The sequence below is a fragment of the Lichenostomus cassidix genome, chromosome 2 (assembly GCF_008360975.1).
Source record: "Lichenostomus cassidix isolate B80296 chromosome 2, HeHo_3.0, whole genome shotgun sequence".
NCBI lineage: Eukaryota > Metazoa > Chordata > Aves > Passeriformes > Meliphagidae > Lichenostomus > Lichenostomus cassidix.
In genome coordinates, this window is record NC_139482.1 from 149,494,973 (window position 1) to 149,502,159 (window position 7,187).

The following is a 7,187-nucleotide window of genomic DNA, read 5'->3' on the forward strand; positions in this document are numbered from 1 at the left end:
GAAATGATCTACACATTTTTAAGGAGAATGAGCTATGGGCTTTAAAAGATCTCATTCACAGCGTAGGGAGAAGATACCTCAGCCAATATTAAAAGTCCCAACCCAGTTACTGACATCAGTGCAGCAGCACAAACTATGCCTGAAGTCACTACAAAGCTTCACAAATTCATAGGGCAGTTTAATCTGCCTTTTTGCTGGGGGGCCATTGCCCAAGAGCCAAAAAGAGTCCTTGGGAAGGAATACTGAAGGTTTCCCTGGCAGGTGGACACTTTCCAGTAGCCTCAGAGCTTTGGAGGGCTTTTTGTGTGGAAACTTTACAAATATTGTTCCTCTATCAGGATATTTTTTTGGATTCCACGTGGATTAATACCCTGTGCCAGATGCTGAGTATCACTGAGGAGTTGCATTACATGGCATGACAGGATCTGCATCCATTTCTGGGCAGTAAGGGAGAATTCTACTGAAAAGCCCAGGAGAAAATGAGTAATATTATAAATCTTACAGAGTTTCAGTTGTCCCATATGCCACGCTGCACCTTGCTTGTTGGGAACACGAAGTACTTCAGAATTTCTAAATTTGCCAGTAGTGTCTACACTGGAAATTTAAGGGGTCAGGTGGAAAATAAAAATAAAAAGAAGGCAAACTTGAGGCAATTCTGTACTTGGGCCAGAACTGGGTTGGTTAGAACACAGTGCTGATAACACCAACATTGTGGGTTTGATCTCCATATGGGCCATTCACTTAAGAGTTGGACTTGGTGATCCTTGTGGGTCTCTTCCAACTCAGAATATTCAGTTTTTCTGTGATATTTTCTTACTTTGAAGCTGAATAAAGGTTAATAATGTGTTGATTATTTAGCATGTGAAACGAGTGAATGTGGCACTGAGAAGCTCCATCAGGAGCCATCTGCATAAACGAGTTCACACCTGAAGTGACACCTCTAATTTTCCCTTGATGATTTCCACCCGTGGCCCTTCATCATCTTGACTGTAACGGGCATGACACAATCTGAGCCTCACCTGCTGTTCCCATCCCTTCGGATCAAGCAAGGCTTAGTGATGGCAGTGAGAGTGATGAGGACTGAAATGAGATCACTGCGGTGGCTGAAGGGCGTTTGCTGCTGGAGACCTGGAAAAATCCTTTCCCACTGCCAGGAGAGGAGGTCCTCTCCATTGCAAGTCATTTCTCTGCTTGTGTCACTTCCCTGCCTGTAAGTTAGTGTGTAATTACATCACGGATGGAAGTATTCATTATAAAGCTGGAACCATTAGCAGAGGCAAGGCAGCCTCCTTTGTTTTGTGCAAAATTAGATAGCAGCGAGAGCCCCAGTTCTAGCTGCATTCATGTTCGTAAATCAAAGTCAAGTATTTCATTACAGTGTCTGCAGTGTATGTATATAACTCAGCAGCAGAGAGTCTGCTAAGCCTAATGTGTTGCATTTAATTAACATTTAATTAGAGGGTTTTTGTGGGAGGTGCGTAAGTATTTGCCAGGCGGCTCATAAACATGAATCCGCATCTCGCTGGCTGGTCATCAGTGCTTGGTTCTTCTAAATAAAGGCTGCAAGTGGAAATCATCCTCTCAATGCAGGCAGATCTAGTCCCTGGGTACTTCAAGATTCATGTGTGATTCCAAATTTCAGAGTTTAGTTTTATAATGAATCTCTCCTCTGGTTTTCTTTTACTGATCTACATATGTTGTGTTTGAATGATTATATTTACTCCTTTCTTACTCATTTGTGTGGTGAGTAGTTGGGTCATACTGGAATAAATCGCATGTCTTGTTAAAAAAAAAAAAGATTCATTGCAGGAGGAAACTTTTCCTTTTCAGATTTGTGTGTCTGATGACTTGACCTCCACTATTATAGGAGGCCAGAAATCCCATGCGGACGTAGACACCTGAAAACAGGTAAGATGAATCCCACCTATATTTTCTGACTGTCAAGTGTAGAAAGAGACTGTGAAAATCTCTTGATTAAGGTCAATAGAGGCTGCTGAGAAACTGAAATGGGCTCCTCAGAGAAGTTGTGGATGCCCCATCCCTGGAAGAGTTCAAAGCCAGGATAGATAGGGTTTTGAACAACCTGGTCTAGTAAAGAATTGTAATAAGATCATCTTGAAGGTTCCTTCAAACCCAAATCATTCCATGGTTCTATGATCTAAGAGAATACCTAAAATTGGTGGTGTTACTATTCCTCCCTCATCTGTCATGACATGGATAAAACAATCCCCAGTGTAGCGGCCTTTGCAGGGACATTCTTCTCTCTGAGGACTCTCAATCTGAGTGACACTTTTCTATCCTAACCCTGTTCCACCCTCACAGGCCGAATGAACAGAGCAACTCTGGACTATCTTAGGGCACAGATGTACCCAGCATTGCAAGCAGGACAGAAACAGCCCAGAGCTGTGAACTCCAGGGCTCATTGCTGCTGCTGTGGCTGCAGGCTCCTGGAAAATTATAACCAAATCCACTTCATTTCTCCCACAGCTTCGTTTCAGGGCAAGGTTTCACCTCATCCTTGTCCTACATGGCTTTTACCCCAAGCTGTTAATCAGCCACTGCTGTGCTCACCCCGTGGTTGATGGCAGGAATGACCCATTTGGAGAAGCTGAACTTTTCAGAGTGGTGCTGTGGTCGGGAGGATCTCACTAACATGACAGATTTGTTCACCCTGGACTAAACACATCTTCTGGCTAAAAATAAAAGGAAAGAAAAAAAAAGAAAAAAGGAAAAAAAAAAGAGGGTTGGTTGGTTATTTCTTTTTCTCCACCTGACCAGCTGCCCAATGCTTTGCATTATGGAAAGCTGTTGAGGAGGTCTCAGCTCATTACTTCTCATTTCTGTGGATGCTTCTGTGAGAAATGATCTCTTTGATCCTCTGCAGGTTAACTGTCTTTTCCTCATGTACCATGCTCCTGAGCTGGTTTTGTTTCATCTCCAATTCAGAATGCCATGATAGTGCTGGGCCTGCAAGGGAAAGAAAAGCAGGAGAGAAAACAAATCCTATTTTTCAAGTAGAGGTCTGGGTTTGTTTTTTTCCTCAGGCACAACAGTGTAAATCCAGCATGGTGGAGATGGTGTTGTATAAAAGAAGGGCAGATGAAGAGTGTAGTGACAGTGAGTCTGAGGTAGGAATATTTTCCCACCTGGGTTAGGGGGGCTAATGGACTGCTGAGGGCCAGATCTCAGCTGGCACAATTTGTGTAGCTCCCCTGAAGTTAGTGGAAGTCAATGCTAAATTACACCCTTTATGGACTAAAAAACCACTGAGTCAAAGGGGTTTTAAAGGATGCAGTTCAGTGAAGTGGAGCCACAGATGTGTCTGGCAGGAGTGCATAGAAAACTACAAGTTGTAAGAAGCTTTCCATACCTTCAGCAAGGCTTTTTCCTCCTTTGAGAGAGTAAATTGCTCTGCTTGGAGAATTTGCAACCCAATCTCACAGTGACAATTCAGGCCAGGTCCCCCCAGACCCACAGGGTGAAGCTGAGTTACACCAGCAGCAGGTTGGACTCTCCTTTTTGCTCCTGGGGGCTTTTCCTGGGAATCAGAAAAGGGTGGAGGAGGAGGAGAAGGAGGTAAAAATCACAAAAAGAGCAGAAGGTTGATTCAGTTTGGATGTCTTTAAGTTGCCACTGATCAAATCCGAGTGCTTTCCTTGTGTTAGAAAAGATTGCTTCCATCAATCTCCAGGAAGGCTTCAAGATGAATGTCCCTCTTTTTGGTGTCTCCATCCTTTCAGACCTGGGACAAATGTATTTTTAAAGTTAATTTTGTGCATCTTCCTTTTCCTTTCAGCTTCCTCCTTTGCCACAAGGTCCAAACACAGGTGCTGAGTTAACATTCAAAGGCACTACAGCAGGGTTGTCTTTCTGTCCTCTCCACTTTGTGTCTCCCAGTTTATTTTCCAGATCAATAGGAAGTTATCTTTGTCTTTATTGCTTCATATTAATACTGGACCTACAGATAAGAAGGAAAACATGACAAGAATACGAGGGAGGGAAATATGAAGCCGTAAGTGGCATTTGAAGAGTGCTCACCTTCCTCAGCAGCTGCTTTCTCTGGGTTTGAGCATCATCCCTTCCACAAGTAAAGCATTAAATATTTCAGCTGAGTACATTTTATGGTTGTTGTGGGATCAAGGAGGGGTAAAGGCCAACTGTCACTGTTTGTTGCATGATGACCTTTTTAGAACTGCAGGTCTGTTCTACACAGTAATGTTGCTCTACCAGCACGACTTGGCTTGTGATCAGTTTGTATTCATTCTACACTTCACTGGTCACTACATTCCCAGATTTCTGGCTATGAACTTGTGGATCACCTGGCATCAAAATAATAGAATGGGGATTCTCATGATGGAATATTTGACACTGGTGTGCCCAGGGGTGGAAAAATCAGTGGACACCGAGAGGGGAATGAATGTTCAGCCACACTCATGCCCATGTTCAGATTGGACTCCTGCATCTCCTATCTTTAAATCTAATTTTTACATCTAAATCCAAATCTAATCTCAGCCAATCTTGCAGTTGCCTCTGACCACAGGAGAAACCATTCCCTGTGATCCATGCAGTAGGGGAAAAACTTACCTGGAATGATTTTCTAATGAAAATAATTTCTTTTTTATATTTTTAACATTGAAATATTTGTGTGACTACTTTTCACACCTATTTTTCCAACAAAAGCACTGTTTGTCTATCAGCAAAAATTGAAGTGATGGTCCTTGCTTGCCAGCCTCCACAATCTTTGTCATGTACACTTTTGCCTTCAGGCAGGGAGCTGGGCAGCAGCAGCCAACACAAGAGTGGGAGGAGAAGGCAGGTAAGCAGATATTCAGCCATGTGGGCAGGCAGCTAATGAACTAATACCCCCTTCCGAAATGGAATAGCTTAGTAAACTCTTAAAAAATAAAAAATATAAAAAAGGGAAAAAAAAGGAAAACAAAAAGGATAAAGAAAAAAGGAAAAAGAGAAAAAATAAAGAAAAGGAAAAAGGAAAAAGTGAAAAGTGAAAGACAGAGAAAATGAAAAAGAAAATGGAAATAGAAAAAGAAATTAACAACAGAAAATTTAAAGGGAATAGAAACAAAAAATAAAAGAAAGGGGGAAAAGATAGGGAAAAGGAAAAGGGGAAAACCAGTTTGGCTCTATGGCACCATTACTTGTTAATCTGCAAGACTAAGCATCTTTCTGGAGAAGGGATTTCACATTTTTAGTGACTTCTCCTGCATTGTTTGGCAGCCAAGTCTGCCCTGTGCAACCTTCCTTGTGTCCTCTGCATCCTCCATGGGTTATTCATGGCCCCACTTTCACTTCAGCCTGAAAGTTAAACCTCTTGATTGATTTCTGACATCAATCCCAGCCCTACAACTCCTTGGTGCTGCTTTGGGGCAGACAGAAGTGGTTTTCCAGCCTCTTAGCTGGCTCAGAAAATCCTATATTTCAATGTGGCTTTCACACTGGCTTTTCAGTTATATTTTCCTTTGAAGTGTGGTCATCCATTCAAAGAAACTGATTTTGCTCCAATTTTTCTGGACAACAAAAAGCAGAAACGCTACAGAACCATTCAGTCACCCTAAGGAAAGGAGCTGTGCACAAAGATTATTTTTTCCCAATTTAAGACTGTGATTTACCTGCAAAAGGCTTGACTTCAATTTCTTTGCATCATCCTGAGAAACAGCAAGGTGATGTCCACCCCGGGCTTGTGCTTTGCTTCAGCTCCTAATCAATCTTAGCAGCCATTTATTACTCCATATTTTACCAAGCAAAAAGAGATTATGCCTTAATTATTTCCTCACGTGCCTCTGAGAGTTGCAGGAATAAGGCAAACAGAGGGCCAGGACAAATAATCAGTAAAATGAAAATTAAGGCATCAATTTTCTCTTCTGTTGTCTAGCAACTTCAATCCTGTGTCCTTTTCCAGCTCCATGATTGTCACACAATTTTGTTTCCCTGTGTGATTGGTGAACAAGGCTCCCCATGGAAGGCAAATTGGGAAGTGATGTCCAGAGGTGACTTTTTCTGCTGGCTGTTGGAGACACCTGCCTTAGAGTAGATGCCCAATTATTGGAATTAACTTCAGGATATCTGCTCTTAAAACTGAATTTCACCTTTTTTTTCCACATAACTTACTGATGAAAAGGCATTTTTTATCCCCTACATTGATAACTCTTTACAGGGCAACTGGGAAGTCAGGGCCCTAAAAATTTGGAGTTATGACTGTGAATTTATCCCAGTGTTCAGCTGTTCCAGATTTACTGCCATATGTTGGCCTTTAGTGCAGCTCCCTCCATCCCCCACGTTGTTAGCAGCCTCAGGTGTGCAGAATGGCTCCATGAATCCGTGAATGTGATAAATGTTATCCATTACTGGCAAGATTGTTCTGCGTCTCACTGCAGTTGGTTTCACTACAGAAACGTTTCCAGTAAAGCAGGGCTTTTATTTATTTATTTGTTTGTTCCAGGGGTTTCTGTGGTTTCACAATTTCTCTGGCCAGCGCACTTTTCATTAGTTATTGGTTATTTTAAAAAGTTATCCAAAGTTGTTTTCAAATTAAATCCGTTGTCTGCTCTCCTCAGGGATCTCATCAGGAGGATGACTTGTGATGTGTGTTTGAAATCCTTCAGCTTGGCCAAGAGGGTGAAGACCAGGAGAGGGGAGGAAGCTCCTGATCCTTCAAGTCCTTCCCCCACAGTCTCCTAGAAGAAGCTCCATGTGCAAGAAATTACTTTCAAGGGGTTGAGGTAGTTGCTAGAGTTCCTAGAGTTTCTAGAGAGAGAATAAGTCATGTCAGGGACAATAATTATTATTTTTCAGTATCCTTCAGCCTTCCCTGCATTGGTTCATGTATCAGTGTACCATCAACTCTCCCATCCTTGTGTGAGCTGCTTCAAAATCCACCAGCCACAGTTTCCCTTTGGAAGTCACTGTGCTGTGAAGGTAAGAGCATCCTTCTGATTTCAAAAGCTGCTCTGATACTCCCAAAGCCCCTTATGCCAAAAGTAATCGTGTTTTAAATGCAGGTAAGTACCAGCTCTGTCTGAAATTGCAATGATTGGACTGAAGAGAGGAGAGAAGAGAAGAGAAGAGAAGAGAAGAGAAGAGAAGAGAAGAGAAGAGAAGAGAAGAGAAGAGGAAACAGATCAGTCATAGAATCTCTCTGTGACTTCTCCTTGCCCTAATCATAGTTACTC

At 42.3% G+C, this 7,187-nt stretch overlaps 1 long non-coding RNA gene across 1 annotated transcript; it reads left to right on the forward strand.

Annotated features, from left to right (window-relative positions):
- The first annotated feature begins 1,037 nt into the window (after positions 1–1,037).
- Positions 1,038–6,731, forward strand: LOC146442494 (uncharacterized). Its single transcript, XR_014849616.1, has 4 exons — positions 1,038–1,210; positions 1,831–1,908; positions 4,767–4,816; positions 6,573–6,731. It is a non-coding gene; the product is annotated as an uncharacterized LOC146442494 (long non-coding RNA).
- Positions 6,732–7,187: the final 456 nt, after the last annotated feature.